The sequence below is a fragment of the Pavona decussata genome, unplaced genomic scaffold, assembly GCF_977016875.1.
Source record: "Pavona decussata unplaced genomic scaffold, jaPavDecu1.1 SCAFFOLD_128, whole genome shotgun sequence".
NCBI classification, from domain to species: domain Eukaryota; kingdom Metazoa; phylum Cnidaria; class Anthozoa; order Scleractinia; family Agariciidae; genus Pavona; species Pavona decussata.
The window spans coordinates 2,305,909-2,324,967 of record NW_028145542.1 but is presented as its reverse complement, the minus strand read 5'-3'; the positions used below and the strand labels follow the sequence as shown (position 1 = coordinate 2,324,967).

The 19,059-nt window shown below is 38.7% G+C and overlaps 2 pseudogenes; both read left to right on the top strand.

Annotated features, from left to right (window-relative positions):
* Positions 1 to 206: 206 nt before the first annotated feature.
* LOC146468935 (melanocyte-stimulating hormone receptor-like) lies at positions 207 to 1,335 on the top strand (annotated as a pseudogene).
* A 4,804-nt stretch (positions 1,336 to 6,139) lies between these two features.
* LOC146468934 (uncharacterized) lies at positions 6,140 to 7,686 on the top strand (annotated as a pseudogene).
* Positions 7,687 to 19,059: the final 11,373 nt, after the last annotated feature.

Here is a 19,059-nt window from a genome sequence, read left to right as displayed (position 1 = left end):
AGAATGTGGTAGGAAATTTTTAATTTTGACTTACTTAAAGTGAACATCTGCATGGTAGTGATCTGACAATCAAAGAGGCATAATAAATGTGCTGAGTTAATTTGAAATGAGTTTGGTATAGCAAAGAAATTTTGCCGTCAATGCTTTATATATAAAGGAGCCGAATAAAACTAAATTGCTCAGAAACTAGCTCACACTGCAGTAACATGGCGATGAAAAACTTTACTGGAGACGGAAATCATAAATTATACCATATGTACTGCACGGCAGAATTAACTGGAGGAATACACAACCAGCTGATTATCCTTTCAGTGTTAAACATTTTTCTTTCCATTACTGCATTTCTGGGAAATACTCTGATCCTTTTCGCCCTTCACAAGGACAGGTCACTTCATCCGCCCTCCAAACTGTTGTTTCGCAGCCTGGCGATAACGGATCTCTGTGTTGGTATTATTGTGGAACCTTTTCTTGTTACCATGTGGTTGTCTATGGTGAACGAACAATGGAATATTTGTCGCTTTTCATTAGCTGCAGTAGTTATAACGGTTTTTTTTTTTGTTCAGTGTCTTTGTTGACATTGTCTGCCATAAGTGTGAACAGACTTCTTGCCCTGTTGTTAGGGCTCAGATACAGACAAGTTGTAACTTTAAGGCGAACATATGTAGCTGTGATTGCTTTCTGGGTTTTCTCCTTTGTGGGTTCCATAGTGTACCTTTGGAATGAATTAATATCAATATTGTATTCCTACACAATTGCACCACTGTGTCTAGTTACCTCGCTTTACTGTTACACAAGGATTTCTCTCAGGCTGCGTCATCATCAAACTCAAGTTCAAGACAATATTCAAGGACAACCAAACCAAACAATTCCACAGAACATTGCACGATACAGAAAGACAGTGTGCGCTACACTGTGGGTGCAGTTAACATTAGTTTTTTGTTATTTACCGCTTATTTTAGTGGCGCCGTTGGCAATTCAGGGAAGACTTCAAGGTGAACTGTCTTCAGCTACATTTCTAGCGTTGCAATTTACTTCTACATTAGTTTATTTCAACTCGTCATTAAATCCAATTCTTTACTGCTGGAAGATCACAGAAGTCAGACAAGCAGCGAAGGACACAATCACAAAACTGTTTTGTTCGTCAAGTTAAGAGCTACCAAATGTTTTGTGCCGGTATCGGTTAAGTTTAAAGCGGTATCTAAGCGGCTGTTCATTCCCAGGTTAACACTGCGGTACAGTATCGTTGAAAATAAAATTCTATTCTGCAAAACACATTTTATTATGCAGTTGTCTGTGTAGTATAAATCCTTGTTGTGCATATACGAGTGCAAAAGAAGTTGATTCATCTAAAAAATGCAAACCGCCTCGATCTTCTATTATTTTCTGATCCACCGTTTCATTCAAATGTTGAAGTGTTGTAAGCCTAAGTGCCAGCCTAAATTATCAACAGTCATCAAGTTTAGGCGAGAGAAGTCATCTTTACACGCGCAGTGACCGGGTTAAAGCCGTAAGTAAGTCAGTTGACAAGGATCGAAAACTGCTCAGCCACACGAGATAGCGAAAACATTTGTTTCTTCGTCAGTAATTGCCGTTTTATCGCTTGGAAAAATAAGCTCACAACTCGCAAATACGGGAGAGGTTTAATTCTTAAAGTCTATATTCGGGTGATAAGCACACTCGAAAGATGTGGGGTTTCCTTTAGTTTGGTTCTAACTAAACCCTTTTGAGTTGATTTCATTTAAAATTCAAAACTAATTTGCAAATGAAGGTAAAGTAAAAGTGAACAAACCTAATTATAAAAGGAGAACGCCGTCTATAATTTCGGTAGATAATGTGTTAAGAGAGACCGAAAGAAAAGTTCTTTTGATCGATTTACTGTAAAATTTAGAATATAAACCCGCGTTCAAAAGGCTTTTTATACTATTGGAACATTTTTTGATCTAGTTTAACAATAAAAACATGTTAAAATAGTAAGTTGACGGTTTGAAACAGTCAACCGTTGACCATGGACTTATTAGAATCTTATGTTATATCGCAAACCAGATGCACAAAAGAAAGCGAACAGGAAAAGTTTGTTTTTCCAACTTCCCCTCCAACGATCACATTGGTGAGGCTTGATAAAATGATTGCACCACTTTGCCTAGTTACCTCGATTTAATATTACGGAAGGATTTTTCTCTGGCTGCGTCATCATCAAACTCAAAATCAGGACAATGTTCAAGGACAAGGAAAAAAAATTCCTTAGATCATTGCACGATATAGAAAGACGGTGTCCATTACATCGTGGTTGCAGTTAAAGTTAGTCTTTTGTTATTTACCATTTATTCTAGTGGGCCCGTTGGCAATTCAGCAAGCAGCAAGAGGTGAACTGTCTTCAGCTACATTTCAGTTTTTGCATTGCAATTTAATTTAATAAGATTAAATTTAGAAATACAGTTGACTATAAAAATAAGCAAAAGAACGGAACGTTTCGGTGTCACTCCTGGCACCATTATCAAGTAAAGCGTGCTTTTCGCTTGTTGTCCACCTGGGATCTATTCACAACAGAATGGGAACGCCTCAAACTGATGTTCTCTAAACTCAAGTACCCAGATTCTCTTATCAACTCTACCATCGCAAACTTCGTTACTCCTGTGACGTCGCGAGACACGCTACCGACGCCTCAAACTGAAAACATCCATCGGATAGTCTTTCCATTCAAAGACCAGAGGTCAGCTGACATAGTAAAGAAACATCTATCTGACTTAAGCAACAAAATTGACCACATTCTACAGCCAGTTTTCAGAAGCCGTAGACTTGGTGACGATCTGAAAGTGCAGGAGCCTAAGCCACCCGTGATCAATCAACAGTGTGTTGTGTATCACTTTGTATGTGATCCGTGTGATGCAGATTACGTCGGCTATATCAGCCGTCACCTTCACCAAAGCATTGATGAACATCGGTTCTCCGCCATCGGGAAACACCTAAAGAACTGAATCACCAAGTTGACACAATTGGCGACATGACAAGCAACTTCACCATCCTAAAGAAATGTCAGGGAAAGCTTGATTGCTTAATCTTTGAAATGCTTTGGATCCGCAAGAAAAAACCGAGTCTAAACACCTAGTCAGACCCCATTCGCGCGAAACTATCTGTCTAACGGACATAACTCTCATTTTATGAAACCTTCTGAATGAACACCGGACAATTACTTTTAGTCTTAATTCAATTTATTCTATTTCACATCTTTAATTTATCTATAAATTGTCTTTTCTGTTGCATTCTTTACTTGATTATGGTTTTTCCAGGATGACACCGAAACGTCGTCCCGTTTTTTTCGCTTATTTTTATAGTCAATTTAATTTAATATTAGTTTATTTCAACTCGTCATGATTAGTTTTGGAGTGGCGGGGTATCCCCTAGTTAAGCCCCAATTCTTTACTGCTGCAACATCACAAAAGTCAGACAAGCATCGAAGGACACAATTCGAAAACTATTTTGTTCATCAAGTTAAATGGGAAGTATTGCGCAAATTTGCTGTCATTTCAAACCCCAAAAATGTTTGTCTGTCAGCAGAAACAAAGAATTAATTGTCAAGTTTCTCACAAATAATCACACACCAGTACAATAAAACTGTCGATTAGTGCCTCTGGTCAGAGACAGAGTAGGCCGGTGTGGAATGAAACTTGAAAAATGTTAGGCTTATGTTTTTCAACTTCGCGCTTTTTTGTTTCCAAAATGCGCAAGAACAGATCACGAGTTGTTCTTTTCAAGAATTGAGTGGATTTCTTTCCTCTCGTCGTCCTAGAATTATTTGGCAGGTGATTGAAGATCTTATTTCATCATTTTTAACAAAAGATACCAAAAACCCCATGATACTTCCCCTTTAAGAGTTGCGAAATGTTTTGTGTCGGTATCGGTAGTTTAGTTTAAAGCGGTATCTAAGCGGCTGTTTATTCCCAGGTTAACACTTGTACAATACTTTACTAAACATACTTTATAATACCTTGAAATCAATTTTTTTAGCATTAAAAGTTGATCAATAAACCGTTTGTCGCTGTGACTAGTTATGACTAGCAATATAAACAGAAATATATGAATATCTACCAAAACCATCTTTGAGGATTAATTTGCTTGTAAACAGGTCAATGTTTTTCTAGAATTCAAATCTTTTCCCTCCCCCTCACAATAAGTATACAACATCTATATCTTGGTATCACCATAAAATTACAAACATGAGTCCCTGAGAAAATAAGTCCATCAAAAGAGAATCTCGTAAAATTTGTCGGGAATATATTCCTCCGATAATTGTCCCTCATGAATATTAGCTTATAGACTTTTAATGTTAGATGTTTTAAGCGGTAAATATTATGATTATTTCATGGGGTTTTAAGTTTTGTTTCTTCTCAAGCTCACGCATAATTATCTCTTATAACAATCAGCGGCCTCCTAAAACAAGCGCTCTCCGAAAATAAGTCGCTAAAAAGACCAATGAACGAACTTAAACCAAGGGCTCATAATTACAATTTAAGGGCATTTCAGCTTCTACGTTAAGCAGAATGTAGTAGGAAATTTTGAATTTCGACTTCCTTAAAGTGAACAGCTGGATGGTAGTGAGATGACAATCAAAGAGGCATAGTAAATATGCTGAGTTAACTTGAAATGAGTTTGGTATAGCAAAGACATTTTGCCGTCAGTGTTTTAATAAACGTGCTAAGTTAAATTGAAATGAGTTTGACATAGTGAAGACATTTTGTGGTCAATATTTAATATATAAAGGAGCCGAAAAAAACTGAATTGCTCGTACACCACCACACACTGAAGTAACATGGCGAGGAAAACCGTTACTGGAGACGGAATCATCCAAAAATCATACCAAGAAGTGTATTGCTCGGCAGAATTAACTGGAGGTCTACAGCTGTTTCGGCAAAGATTGTCCAAAACAAGCGTAAAAGTGTACGTGACCATGCCGAAAGGTAGTCTGGGAAATACCCAATAAATTTCAATAAAGGCTCAGAATCCATATTGTCCGCCATCTCAAGTCTTCACTGTACAGTCGAGGCATTATGGATTCTGGGCTTGTTTCTGAAAACTGATTTGCAAACGAAAGTAAAATGAAAAAATTAATAATCGTAATTCAATTAAAAAAAGAGAAATTCATCTGTCATTTCGAATTCATTACACAATGTTTTTAATAGTGAGACGGAACGCAAATTTCAGTAAAGAATGACAGCAAAGAATAACGAACAAGAGAGTGGCTGAGGTGGCAGAGATCAATGAAATAAGCTGCGAGGTACGACAAAGAAGTTGGAACTGGTTAGGACATGTAATCAGGAGAGAGGGTGAAAGCGACTGTTTTACAACATTGGGGTGGACTCCAGAAGGACGAAGGGCGAGAGGAAGACCAAAGACCACTTGGAGAAGGACTGTGGAGAGGGAGCGAAACAAGGCGGGGTGGAAGAGTTGGAATGTAGCCAAGGCGGCGGCACGGAACAGAGAGTGTTGGTCAGAGAATGTGTCGGCCTTATGCGCCTACTGGCGCGCGGAGATTTGATGATGATGATGATGGAACGGAAAGTTGACTTTCGATAGATTTACCGTAAAATTTGGAATATAAACCCTGAGCTTATGAGCATTCAAAAGACTTGGAACTTTTTTGGGGCTTATAATTGATCTAGTTTAACAATAAAAACATCTCGAAATATTAAGTTGACAGTTTAAAACATTCAACCTTAACAGTCCATGGACTTATTAGAATCTTATATTATATCGCAAACCAGATGCAAAAAAGGAAGCGAACGGCAAAGGGATGTTACTAAAACTTGGAACGGCGATAATGATGATGATGATGATGATAATAATAATAATAATAATAATAATAATAATAATAATAATAATAATAATAATAATAATAATAATAATAATAATAATACGAGAATCGTGGCTAACACAGCGCATGGGCAGGAAGTCTCTGAGCCGATTGTGTTTAAGAAGGGTTTACCACAGGGAGATGCGCTCTGCCCAAGGCTGTTTACGATCTGTTTGAACCCTATTGCCTGGAAGGTTAGCGCCTCCAAGGGATACAAGCTATCGAAACCGATCAGCGCCAGAGTAACTGGTTTGTGGTATATTGATGATCTTAGGGTATTTGCTGCGTCCGAAAGTAAGCTGAACCGTGTTCTGGAGTCGACACAAGCTGCTTTGGAAGACATCGGACTTCGATGGAACCCAAGGAAATGTGCAGTTGTCCATATAAGGAGAGGGGTCCACTCCCAGGAGTGTTCTGGAAGAGATCTAGCTGGAGCTGAAGAACGTACAAGTTTCTGGGTGTTCTTGAAACCTTAGTTTAGGAAGAGAAGATGGCACTTGAGTTGGCAGCAAGAGAGTACCTGCGCCGATTGTCAGTCATCTGGTCCAGTCCCCTCTCAGACTATAATCGGGTTGTGGCATCTAATCAATTTGCCCTGCCTGTGTTGGGTTACCTGATGTGGACTCAGCGCTGGCCGGCTACAGATTTGAAGACCATAGACAGGGAAACGCGCAAGATTATTGTGGAGAACGGTGAGAAACACCCTGGTGGCTCTACGTCCCTGTTGTACCTCCCAAGAGAAAAGGGCGGGAGAGGCTTACGTGCGGTAGAAACGGAGTATAAAGTGACCAAGATCAAAGCAGCGGTTAGATTGTATGAGAACAAAGATCCGGCTATGGAAATGGTGAGGGAGTTCGAGGAGAGAGCTGAGTTACTGGGGCATAGTTCGTTAGTTGCTGCAAAGTTTGCGGAGGATCTGGGCGTCAACTTACACCTTGATCACCCAGATCCTGTAGGTGCTATGAGCAACGGGGGGATTATCCCATCGTTCCGTGTCAAGGAAGTATTGAAAGAATGTGTGGAGAAGAAGTTTGAGAAGGAAGTACGTGGACTAGAATGGCAGGGAAAGTTGCTGACTGAGAGCAAGTCTGATTTACAGCTGTGCAAGAATGAGTGTTTCAGTTGGCTGAACAAATGGAGATCATCCCCCTCGCACACTATTGCCGGGGTCTTTGAACTGTACGAGCAACTTTTGCCCACAAAGCTATACTCTAGTAAGAAGACACACACGAGTTGTCCCGGGTATGTGAAGTGTAGGCTATGTGGTCATGCCCAAGAAAGTGTCCCGCACATTCTGGCCGGGTGTTCTGCACTAGCTCAGAACTAGTATTTGCTCAGACATGGCTTTAAAAGTCCTGTTCTACGAGCTCCTACGTGACCAAGATCTTCTTGACGAAGTACCACCATGGTACTCGCCAGTGATGCCAAAGTCGGTGTACAAGTCAGAACAAGTAGATGCGTGGTGGGATGTACCTGTGTATGCAGATCATCAGGAGGTGCGAGCCAACCGGGTCGATGCGAGGATTGTGAATCATGAGAGCAAGAAAGTCATGACCATAGAGATGAGTCGTCCATGGATTAGTAATCGAGAAAAGAAGAGCGAGGACAAAACAACGAAGTATGGTCCCTTGAGGTGGGAACAGAAGGAGCAATATAAAGGATATGAGGTGCACCAGTATAACATTATCATGGATGTGCTAGGCGGCTGGTCGGACGAGACAGAGATTAGTGTGCGATCACTGGTTGGGCGGAAGACTACTTTAGTCCTAGAGAAAATGCAGAAGGCGGTTTTATCGGCGACGCTGAACATTGCAAGAACTTTCAAAGTAGTAACATGATGTTTTATAATACCAAGATTGATAGAGCAGCCATGAATAGCCAGCTACTTTTATACATTTTTATATAAACTATGACTTTTAGATATTTTTATATGTTTTATATTTTTAGACTATGGCTTTTATATATTTTTATATATTTTATATTTTTTATATATGTATATATATTTTATTGATTTATTTACGTGATATTTTAAGTTTCGCTTGCCTCACAGGTTACGCTAGGCGCCCTGTGGTGCTTCTTATACTGTGCATACAGATAGTTTTACTGCGCATAATAATAATAATAATAATAATAATAATAATAATAATAATAATAATAATAATAATAATAATAATAATAATAATAATAATAATGTCTGGGCTGTGGAGATGTCCTGTCCGTGGATGGAGAATCGGGAAAAGAAGTCCGATGAGAAGACGGTCAAGTGCGTGCCACTGCGATACGAGCTGAAGAAGCAGTACCCTGTCTGTGACGTTGAACAATGTAACATCATCATCGATGTTCTGAGGGGATGGTCAAGGGATGTAGACCTGACAATGAGGAAGCTCTTTGGCAGCAGGGGCTATGACGTATTAAGAAGGATGCAGAAGGCTACCATCTCAAGTTCTCTCAACATAGTGAGAACTTTCAAAGCTACCGTCACATGACTCTCCCTGTGGGAATAGCATAAGACTTCAATGTAGTTTTAGTATCAGAGAGCTTTAGATTGTCTATTAGATTTTTATCTTTTATCGCCATTTTTTTTTTTTAACTCAGCAGTTTTCTTTTAGTAGTTCCCTCACATCGCATAGGTTACGCTGCGCGCCCTATGTGGTTCTATTTTAGCATCTATACGTTAATCAGCTGCACATAATAATAATAATAATAATAATAATAATAATAATAATAATAAAAGTAATAGATGAAAGGGAAGCTTTTAACGATAGGTCGCGTTTGCAGTGTAATTAGGCGACTCGATCTTTTCTTTTTTAAATGTCATCTAGGCGAAGTCACGGAGCACAGTATTCCTGGGTGAGTATTCGAAGTCAACCTTTCTGCAATGGCTGCTACCATTTCTTGCGACTTTTTTTTTTTTTCTTTCTGAAATCTGCATCTTTTGGTAGAGTTTTTGTGTGTAGGTGTTTGTGTGTCCTAACATGATTTTGTTTACTCTTCTGCGCCTTGTGATTGGCTTAGAAATCTGGCGCCACTTCCTCAACCAATTAGAACTGACCAAAAACAATATGTGACTCGTTTCAGTTGCTTGCACCCGTTTCCCAGCGCTTGTTGCCAGTTGCAACTACTTGTCAGTAAGTTTACATTGATTCACTGTGTTATTTACGTCTGTTGAGAGTCGCAGTAGTAATTAACTTGGTTTTTGGTTTTACCACAGAGGTACACTTACGGAAACCGCTCTTTGCGTCTAATCTCCCTAAATATTTGGTAGACCATTCATCGCACCATATAAAACTGCGCCGGCCCGGAAATGTGCCCACTTGTTGCACAAGTCTGGTCGACTGCATTTCAAAGGTCTAACGGTCTGAAAAAAATTTATGGTTTCCGATTCTTGATATTGAGATATGATATGGTAAGTCAAGGTTAAGAAGAACATTAAACTTTCTACAATAGTCCTCCACTCCCTAACCCCCCCCCCCCTCACCTCATAAAAACCCTTCCTTTCTCCAAGACGTGCTGAAATACAGTATGCGGATTGCAACGTTTCAAAGATGGACAAAGGGAGAGATAAGGAAGTATTTTATTCCCCGCTGTAACCTGTCGCCAATGCAAAGCTCTTTCTCTCCTTAGAGAGTAAGCAAAACTATCTGTTCCAATTCATTGGAACCCTTGAGTAACGCTGACGCTTTTTGAGTTCTAAGATTTAGCTCGAGAACAATATGTTTTCGTCCAATTATAGGCACTCGACCAAGTGTTTCAAGTATTCCCTATATTATATCGTTACGGTATTTTCAGAACGTGTTCTATTCACTGATTTTCTCTTACAGTTGTAGATTTTGTTGATGTTTCATCTCTTCACTTTCACAGCTTCGGACACATTGCCAGAGCCGGAACTGGTCACTCATTATATTGCCCTCGGGGAAAATTTGCAGGCTTGTTTTGAGGCAAAGTAAGCGAGCAAATTTTAGACGCAATATTCAAATCAAAACCTTCAAAATAATCCCAGGCCTTTTTTAGCGTAGATTAGAATGTTTCTCAAGGTATTTCAATGTGATTAGAATTTATGTTAACAACAGAGTAGTTTTCGGCTCAGTACACGTGCTTTAGTCAAATTCACTTTCCGTGCGCCCTATTAAAGTGTCACTTGTGGAAAAGCGGGCATTTTACTGTACACTGAGATTTCTGATTCAAGGCTTTTACTTTGGCGATAACGTTTCGGGTCGGGATTATGTGCGGGATGCACAGTCCTCGCTTATCCCGCGGCTCATAATCATAATTAAGTCAGTCATAATTCAATTGCTCGAGGACAATGCCTTCTATTGCGCATACGTTCTGCGCACATCTCATAGCATCTCACATCTCAAGATATTTTTGCGCGGTTTATGACTCTACAGGAAAGGAAGGACAGGTCTTAGGAAGGGCAGTTGACATAAAAAAAAAATTAGGGATAACCACGCATTTTCCCAGAGACAATTAAGATTCAATTACAAAAAAAAGCCATACATTGTTGTATATTTTAACGCTTTAAGCGCGGACACTCCATTATCACTCTCGGCTAAAAGATTACGAATAGACCTTATCACGGTTTTGGAAGCCATCTTGATGGGTAGGCAAACACGTCTTGAAATAACAATGTTTGTATGAAAACCCGATGTGAAATAATATCCATAAAACATCACTTCTGTAAAAAGTTATGAATTCTCGGGAAACTTTAGGCACTAGGCGAAGGTTACGGTACGTAGACGACACCTCTACAGCAGTACACAAAGAAGAAATCGACGATTGTCACGAATACCTTAACAGACAGAACGCTGACATACAGTTAACTAAGGAGATCGTAGAAAATGGCAACATACCTTTTCAAGACTGCTTAGTTACCCGTGACAAAAATGACAACAAACTAAGAACTACGGTTTACAGGTAACCAACACATACTGACAGACTACTGGACCAGTCATCCTATAACCTTACTTCTCACAAAGAAACGACCATAAAGACCTTAAAGGGAACCTCCACTCTCACAACAAATTGACGGGTAGGCGTTGGAAATAGTGTCTAATTCTAAATTTTTGTCTAAAACGTAGAAATGACATTCAAGTGTGTAAAAAATTAGATATGATTATCGACAACTTTGGCTTTTAAATTTCCTGGGGGCAGCCATTTTGAATTTTTTGACATGTAGTGTTGCCGCTATTGTTATTCAGCAGAAGTTCTTTTGTGTCAAACAATTGAGCAGCCTTATTACGTCATGGAATCCAAGATGGCGGCGGGCGGGAAATTTAAAAGCGAAAATACCCGATAATCAAATTCTGTTTTTTTTCCGACACTGAAATATTATTTTCATGTTTTCCAATGAAATTTCAAAGAAAATTGTATTTTCAATAATGTAACGTTAACATGTTTCGAGAGTGGAGGTTTCCTTTAACAAGGCGAGCCCAAGTGGTTTGTGACTCATCTGACAGTCTCGCACACGAAAACAACTACTTAGACAACGTTTTCAACAAAAACAACTATAACCAACTTTGTTAGACGTCACACTTCCAAAAACACTGAACCTAACGTCACAAACAACGGCGCGATTCCTGTAACTACTGTAACTATACCTTACGTAAAGGACATTTCTAAGACTATCGCACGGATCCTACAACCCTACAACATCCGTATAGCACACAAATCCTTTTACTACTTTTCGACAACACTGACGAAAGTAAAGGACAAAGACGAACCGGACCGCAGACGGGGAGAAGTTTACAAGATCAAATGCTGCAACTGCCAGGCCACTTAGATTGGTGAGACCGACAGAAATTTAAACGTACGACTGACTGAACACACAAACGAGCAACTAGAAATGGTGATATTAACAATCACATTGCTGAGCAGCATTTACAAACGAACCACAGACTGGGACTCTGCCAAGTGCATTACCTACAGTACAAATTACTATCAACGACTCCCTCTGGAAAGCTGGTTTACTAACATAAAACAAACGCCACTCTGACCTTTTTCACTCGGTGACCATGTTGAGTTTCAGGAGAATACCGTGTAGGACGAAAATTTTGCGGGAGTTTTATTTTGCGGATAGACAAATTGCGTTTCGAGATAACTGAAATTTCTGCTGTGAACTAATTTTTGCGATGCTCTGTTCAAGCAGCAGAATATTTAAGTGGAAGAAATTTGAATATTTCCAACTTTTATTGTACGGTCAGTTGAGTCACAGTTCACTCTACTTACATATTAGAGGCATATCACTGTAATACCTTATTGCGCAAAGGGACTGAACAACAACAAAACAAAAAGCCTACCCCTACCATGCACAGCCAAACACTGTTTCGTTCATAAGGTTTGCCATGACCGGTATTACCGTAAATTATTTTATAAGAAAGCAGTTTGAATGTTTGAAATACCGTAGCTGAAATAAAGATTACTTCATGGAAAGTGCGCGCGTACGGTGTTTACGCACGAGCTGTTGACGTATCAGAAATCTCACTCGTTCGCTGCGCTTACTCGTTCGATTTCTGATACAAAACAACGAGTGCACAAACACCGTACAAAGCACTTTCTATGCTGTAATTTGTTTGTTTTACACATACTGAGATTTTTCCGTGCTGAACAGGTTAAGTTAAACATGTACACATAGCTCACAAGTGTTTTATTGTTATAATGAAAGTACACGAAAATATCACGTTACTTCAAAAATGCGTTTTCGAGTGCTGTGATTGTCGTTGACGTTTACTTGAAAGGCCTTGTTTTTCCGCCATGGTTTTCATCAAACTGTTCAATTTGTTCTGACCCATTTGCACGTGATTTAAAGCACAGTTGTTGTTGTTGTTGTTGTTTTTTTTTGACGAACGACTTTTTGTGGAATTTATTTCGAGATAGTATGGCGCACCAGGTTTAGTCATTTTCGTCAGGTCGCTTTTCGGAATAAATCTTGTAAACGGCAACTGGATCTCTTTCGGGTGGACCGTTTGTCAATGATGGTGCGAAAGCCTTCGGTTTAACTGCTCCAGGCACTACGAGGTTCAGCTCCCGTTCTAGTTTTCGTTTGCCGTTGAGAATACTCTAAGTATTCAGTTCCGTCAGCTTCCATGTGAAGTTGCACGTCGCCACCTAAGTCATCTGCCGATGTTCTTCACAGCCTCTCAAGCTAAAATGAAAAGCCACACTGTGTTTGGCAAAGCTTCGGCATTTGAGATTCCGAGTGAATTCTTTTCGTAAAGGCATTTCTTGCTTGATCAAACGCAATGTCTTCGATAATATTATACTCGCTGAGTACTTGCGTTCTTTTAAATGCCGGTTGAACTCTTGAAAACAACCCTCGAAAGCTTGATGGTTCATAGTCTTGGCCATCTTTTCTTTTCACACCAACAATGAATTCACTAACGTAGCGGTTGAGCTCTTCTGGTTAAATTTCTTCAATTTTTCCTTGTTCGTTTTTCTCCAGCAGAAATTGAGTAAGTAGCTTCACATCCCGCTGCGTTTTTGCTCGAGTGTTTTGTTTTCTTGGTCGGTAATATATTCTCCGCCGGATGGGTTTATCCAAAGGTTTGAACCTATTGTCAGAACATTCAGCCACCAATGCCAGAACATTCAGTCATCAGTAGCTGTTTATCAGAATGTTTTAAACTCGTCTAGAAATGTCCTGCGAAAAAGCCGAAATCCCGGCAAGCGAGAAATTTAGAGCCGTAGAAAAGCTAGTGCAATCGACAAAAATACGCCAAAGCTACCACGTTCACTCATTCATATTGAAAATGTTGATGCTTTTTGAATGCCGCTCTCTGATTGGACGAAACGGATTTCCCACGTGTGAGAAAGTCGTTTCGCTGTTGCCATTGGCTGCGAGAATTTCCGAACCGGGTTTTCAACAGATCAATTCTATCTGTAAATCTCAGTATGTATGAAATGAACCTTTCTAGGCATACAGAGGGGCTTTCGAGTGAAAGATGTAGCTAATATACAACTTTGACACCTAACTGGGAACGGCCTGTTCTGTGTAGGCCCGGTAGCAGAAGCGCCATTAGAGCAGAACATGGTTGGTCTCCTGCACGATTCGAGTCTGTGCGTTCCTTCAGAAGACCAATTCGTGCCAATCTAATGTACTGAATTGCTTTACTCTTGGCAGCTTGAGTTACCTTTTCCAATGGAAAATCGTGTTAATGTTCTTGTTTAAGTTCAATGTATATCGCCCAGTGGCACAATTCTATGAAAAGCGGAGTTTGTAATTTAAAAGAAGGGAGTTTATTTTTGCGGGTGTTTAGTTTCTTTTTCTGCGGGAACTAATTTTTGCGGATCGAGGTCAGGCTCCTGAGACTCAACATGGCCGCCGAGTGAGAAAGGTCTTGACTCTGAAGATGACTTCCACTCAGGTTGTTGAAACGTTAGTCAAAGTCCCCACAAACAGTCCTTCTCAGGACTACATTCAGCCGGATGATCATAATTACAGTTTTTTTGCCATTGTCTACCAAAAGCATGGACAGACTTCTGGCCCTGTTGTTAGGGCACAGATACAGACAAATTGTCACTTTAAAACGAACATATGAAGCTGTCATTGGTTTTTGGTTTTTCTCCCTTGTGGGTTCTATAGTGGTCCTTTGGAATGACGTAATGTCATCATGGTATAACTACACAATTGTACCACTGTGTCTAGTTACCTCGATTTTCTGTTACACAAGGATTTTCCTGATGCTGCGTCATCATCAAGCACACGTTCAAGATAATATTCAAGACACTAAAACCAAAAAATTCCACAGAACATTGCACGATACAGAGAGACAGTGTCCACTGCACTTTTGTTGGAGTTAATATTAGTTTTTTCTTATTTACCATTTACTTTAGTAACTCGGCAGTTGCCAATTTAGGGAGTAATTCGAGGTGAACCGTCTTCATCTACAATTCCTAGATGCAATTTACTTTAACATTAGTTTATTTCAACTCGTCATTTAATACAATTCTTTACTGTTGGAAGATCACAGAAGTCAGACAAGCAGCGAAGAATACAATCAGAAAAATATTTCATTTATCAAGTAAAGAGATACGAAATGGTTTGTGTATTTTGTATCGGTAGTTCAGTTTAAAGCGGCATCTAAGTGGCTGTTCATTACAGGGTCGTAACACTTGTACAGGCCGATCATTGACGATAAAATGTTATGCAGCTAAACATACTTTTAACGTGTATAGTTGTATGTTTTTATTATAAATTCTTGTTGTGCATATACGAGTGTAAGACCTTGAGCTACTTTGATTCATGTAATTATGCAACCCGCTTCGATCTTCGATTATTTTCCGATTTATCGTTTTATTCAAATGCTGAAGTGTTGTAAACCTAAGTGATAACCTAAATTTTATACCGAGTCATCAAGCTTGGGCAAGAGAAGTCATCTTTACACACGCAGTCAGCGAGTTTAGCCGAAAGAAAGTCAGTTGAGTGATAGAAAACTGCTCAGCCACACGAGAAAACGAAAAGATTTGCTTCTTTGTAAAAGACGTTTTATCGACGGGGTCGTTAAATAAGCCTATAAACAACTCCAGAATACGGAAAATCTTTATTTTGAAAGTCTACTATCGAGTGACAAACGAATGAGGTTTCTTTTCATGAACATGCCTCAATTGAAATATGTGCGGTGTTCTTTAGTTTGTTGCTATAACTAAACAGTAAGAATGAAAGTAAAGAAGGAAAATGAACAAACGTAATTATTAAAAGAGAACGTCATTCGTAAGCGTTCAAAGTACCTTTTTATACCATGGCAGCAATTTTTAGTTTAACAATAAAAACATCTTGAGACACTCAGCTTACAGCTTCAAACAGCAAACGTTAACAGTCCATGGGTTTATTATCCAAAGGATTTTACGGTCAGGTATTTTCCGGCGTGGAGGGGTGGGGTGGTTATATTCGGAATTTAATGTTTTATTAAAACCAGGGGCCCGTTTCTCGAAGGTCCCGGTAACTTACCGGGCCCGATAGGTATATTTTGAAACGTTTTTTTGCTGATAACACACTGATTACAGACATTGTACTTGGCCAATGTGTTCATAGAATTATAAGATTTTAAAATTTAGTATTCAAAGCTAACAAAAATTGTTTCTGTTAAGAAACATTGATCGCCAAAGACACTTATCGGGCCCGATAAGTCAGTACCGGACTTTCGAGAAACGTGCCCCAGAAACGAACAACAAAGGTTCATTTTTTCTAAGTTTCTCTCCAAACACCACGTTTCTGTAGGCTTGAAAATGAAAGGTTATTGGATAAACTGGAAAATGGATCTTTCTCCACAATTATGAAGACTTGGTGACGATGAACGAAGTGCTTGAAAGACTTGTTATTGGCTTTTAGCATTAAAAGTTCACCGATAACTGTTTGTCGCTGTGATATGTTATGACTAGCAATATAAACAGAGACATATGTATGGAGAGGCATTCGGGTCAAAAATGCAATTGGATCGTAACCTCCATTCCGTTGGATAGTGCTGCATATTATTTGTTCGTGAGCTTTATGCCATTCGATCGTAACCGTATGCCATTCGATCGTACACTATAATCTACCGCACCTCAAAGGAAACAGCATTCGATTCGATCGTACCGAGCATTCGGCCGTATTCAACATTCCATCGTACTTTGCATTTCATTTGGTCAGCGTTTTAACATGAAAATTGTAGCCTCGATTTAATACCAGTGTGGGGCACACACAAGTGCTGATACATGAAGTAACACGTGCAGTTCGTTGCATGTACGATACAGTACATGGTTCGTTGCAATGGAAAATTCTTCTAAAGACAGCCTAATCAAACAAACGACAAGTATGTTGAGAACTGTGCTGGAAGACCTGGAAAGTCCTCATTCAGTTTTTCGAGCGGAGTCCTCGGCTTCAACAAACTCAACAGCAAACGCTGCGGATGATTTCAGGTAAGATGAAGTTAATAATACTTCCATTCACGCCTTTGCCGTTACAAACTAATGAGTTTTTTAAAAGCGTTGCAGGTGATTTCAGGTAAGCTGAAGTCAAGTTAAGCTTACCTTCATTCAATCTTTTTTCCATTTCAAATTAGTAGAAAAGATTTCTTACAGCTCTTAATACGCTGTAAGTTAGTGGTTCGGCTGAATTATTATTTCGTTAAAATGAAAATATTTTCCAAAATCTTGCCCGCGGGGGGATATTGAGAATCAGTTAGTTACATGTATGCATAAAAAAATACCTGTAACGTAAAATAATATCAATTTGATTTTGATTTCTGAACTACAACATAGTTCGTAGAGGGACTGGTTATGAGAGCAGGCGAACTTCAAAAGTGACAACAAAGCTACTACATTATTTATGTTGGAAGGGCCACAACCCTGCACATTAGTACAATCTTTTGCTTTACGTTGACACTTTCAGTTGAATAATTAAACAGAGATGTTTCTATTAGGTCTGTTGCTGCAACATTTTTCCAAACTTATTGTGGCTTGTGCATGGTCAAGGCCAAAAACGGTAACAAAAACACATAAGAAAGAAATGTGTCAAGCTTCATAACCATTCCCTTTTATGAACTACGAGTACAGCTAGAATGATCATGAAGTAATTTGTTTAGAATAATATTATTGCAATCATTTACATGTACATATATATGAAGATTGTTTGATATATCTTGCAATATGTTTTGGTTCATGGATAGTGTTTTTTAGCACTGGTATGGACATACGTACCTCCTTTGATGTGCCTCACTCGTACTTTATGGTAGTGTTCATAGTAAAATTTTGGTGACATTTCAGGAGAGCGTTTCCTTTTTTTTTTTTTTTTATTATTTTATTATACAATACTTTCCTTACATTTACAATACTTACAATACAATACAATATTGACATGCCAATAGAAGACTATGTTAGAAACTATTTAGTTAGATTAATTACAAAGAATTACAGTACTTTAGGTAATATCTGACGGTTTACATGTACCTTTTACAAAACGGTTCTACTAAACGTTACACTACTAATAAAGACAAAACTAAGAGAAACAGCACTAACAGATACGTTATTACTTAATAAGAGTAAGAAAAAAAAAATTACACCAAAGGTGGAACATCAAGGAAAAAGAAACTAAAGGGCCAAGAAATAAAGGGTTAATTATTATTATTATTATTATTTATTTATTTATTTATTTTTTTTTTTTGGTTAAAGGAGAACCTTCAAATTATTCAAGTATAATCGTCTATTTTATGGGTTGTTTAAAGGAAAGATTAAGGAGTTATAATGACTGAAGTATTAGGTGCCACTTTTGCTGGAAAGCGTTTTGTGTTCCTGTAACAATAGAAACATGTTTTTCTACTTTTAAATTACATCTAACTTGATTAAGATATTCAATTAACGATGGTTTAACGTTCTTGTATTTGCAGGAGTAAATATAATATCTGCCAAGAAGTAAACAATGATTCAATAAGGAGGCGTTTTTATCTCCTTTAAGACCTAAACAGTGGCATAACGTTAAAACTTGTGAGGTTGGAATTAAATCAGCGGAAACGAAAAATAGTTCAACACTATTCCAAAAGGCCTGTGTGATCGGGCACTCCCAGAAAAGATGAAGCAATGCTTCCTGTGCTGTTTGACAGAAGCAACAGAGATTTGTTTCCGAAAGTTTAATTTTATACAAGAATGAATTTGTGGCGATTTTCCTATGGAGAAATTTGAACTGGAAGTTCCTTAGTTTCGTACTAACTGTACATAACCTAGGCAGTAGATAAATCGACTCCCAGTCCAAATTTTCCACGTTTTCAATTTCACAGTCCCTTAACCATTTCTTTTGGCTCCTTTCAGGGCGAGTACATTTTTTATTGATGAGGATTTTGTAGGCTGCCTGACTTGGTTTATTTGTTGAGTTTAGTATGTGGAGTACATTTTCTTGAATTTTTTTATCTGGCGATGTCAATTTTAAAGAACTCATAGCACTCCTGATTGCCGAAGTTACTCCACAGAATTCGAGGAAGGAAACAGGAAGGCAAAACTTGTCTTTAAAAGAGCTGTAGGTTAAAAGCCTTGAATCGCTTGTCATCAAATCATTGATTTTTAGCAACCCCGCATCAACCCATTGTTTATAGAAGATACTCTTGCCTGCGATTCTGATCAACGAGTTATTCCAAATATGGCCAGCACTAAATTCAGCTAGGGAGGCAAAGGAATCCTTATAGTTTAAGTCCGCCCACAATTCAATAAGTTCTTGGGTGAAAGCATCTTTTATATTGAGATTTCGG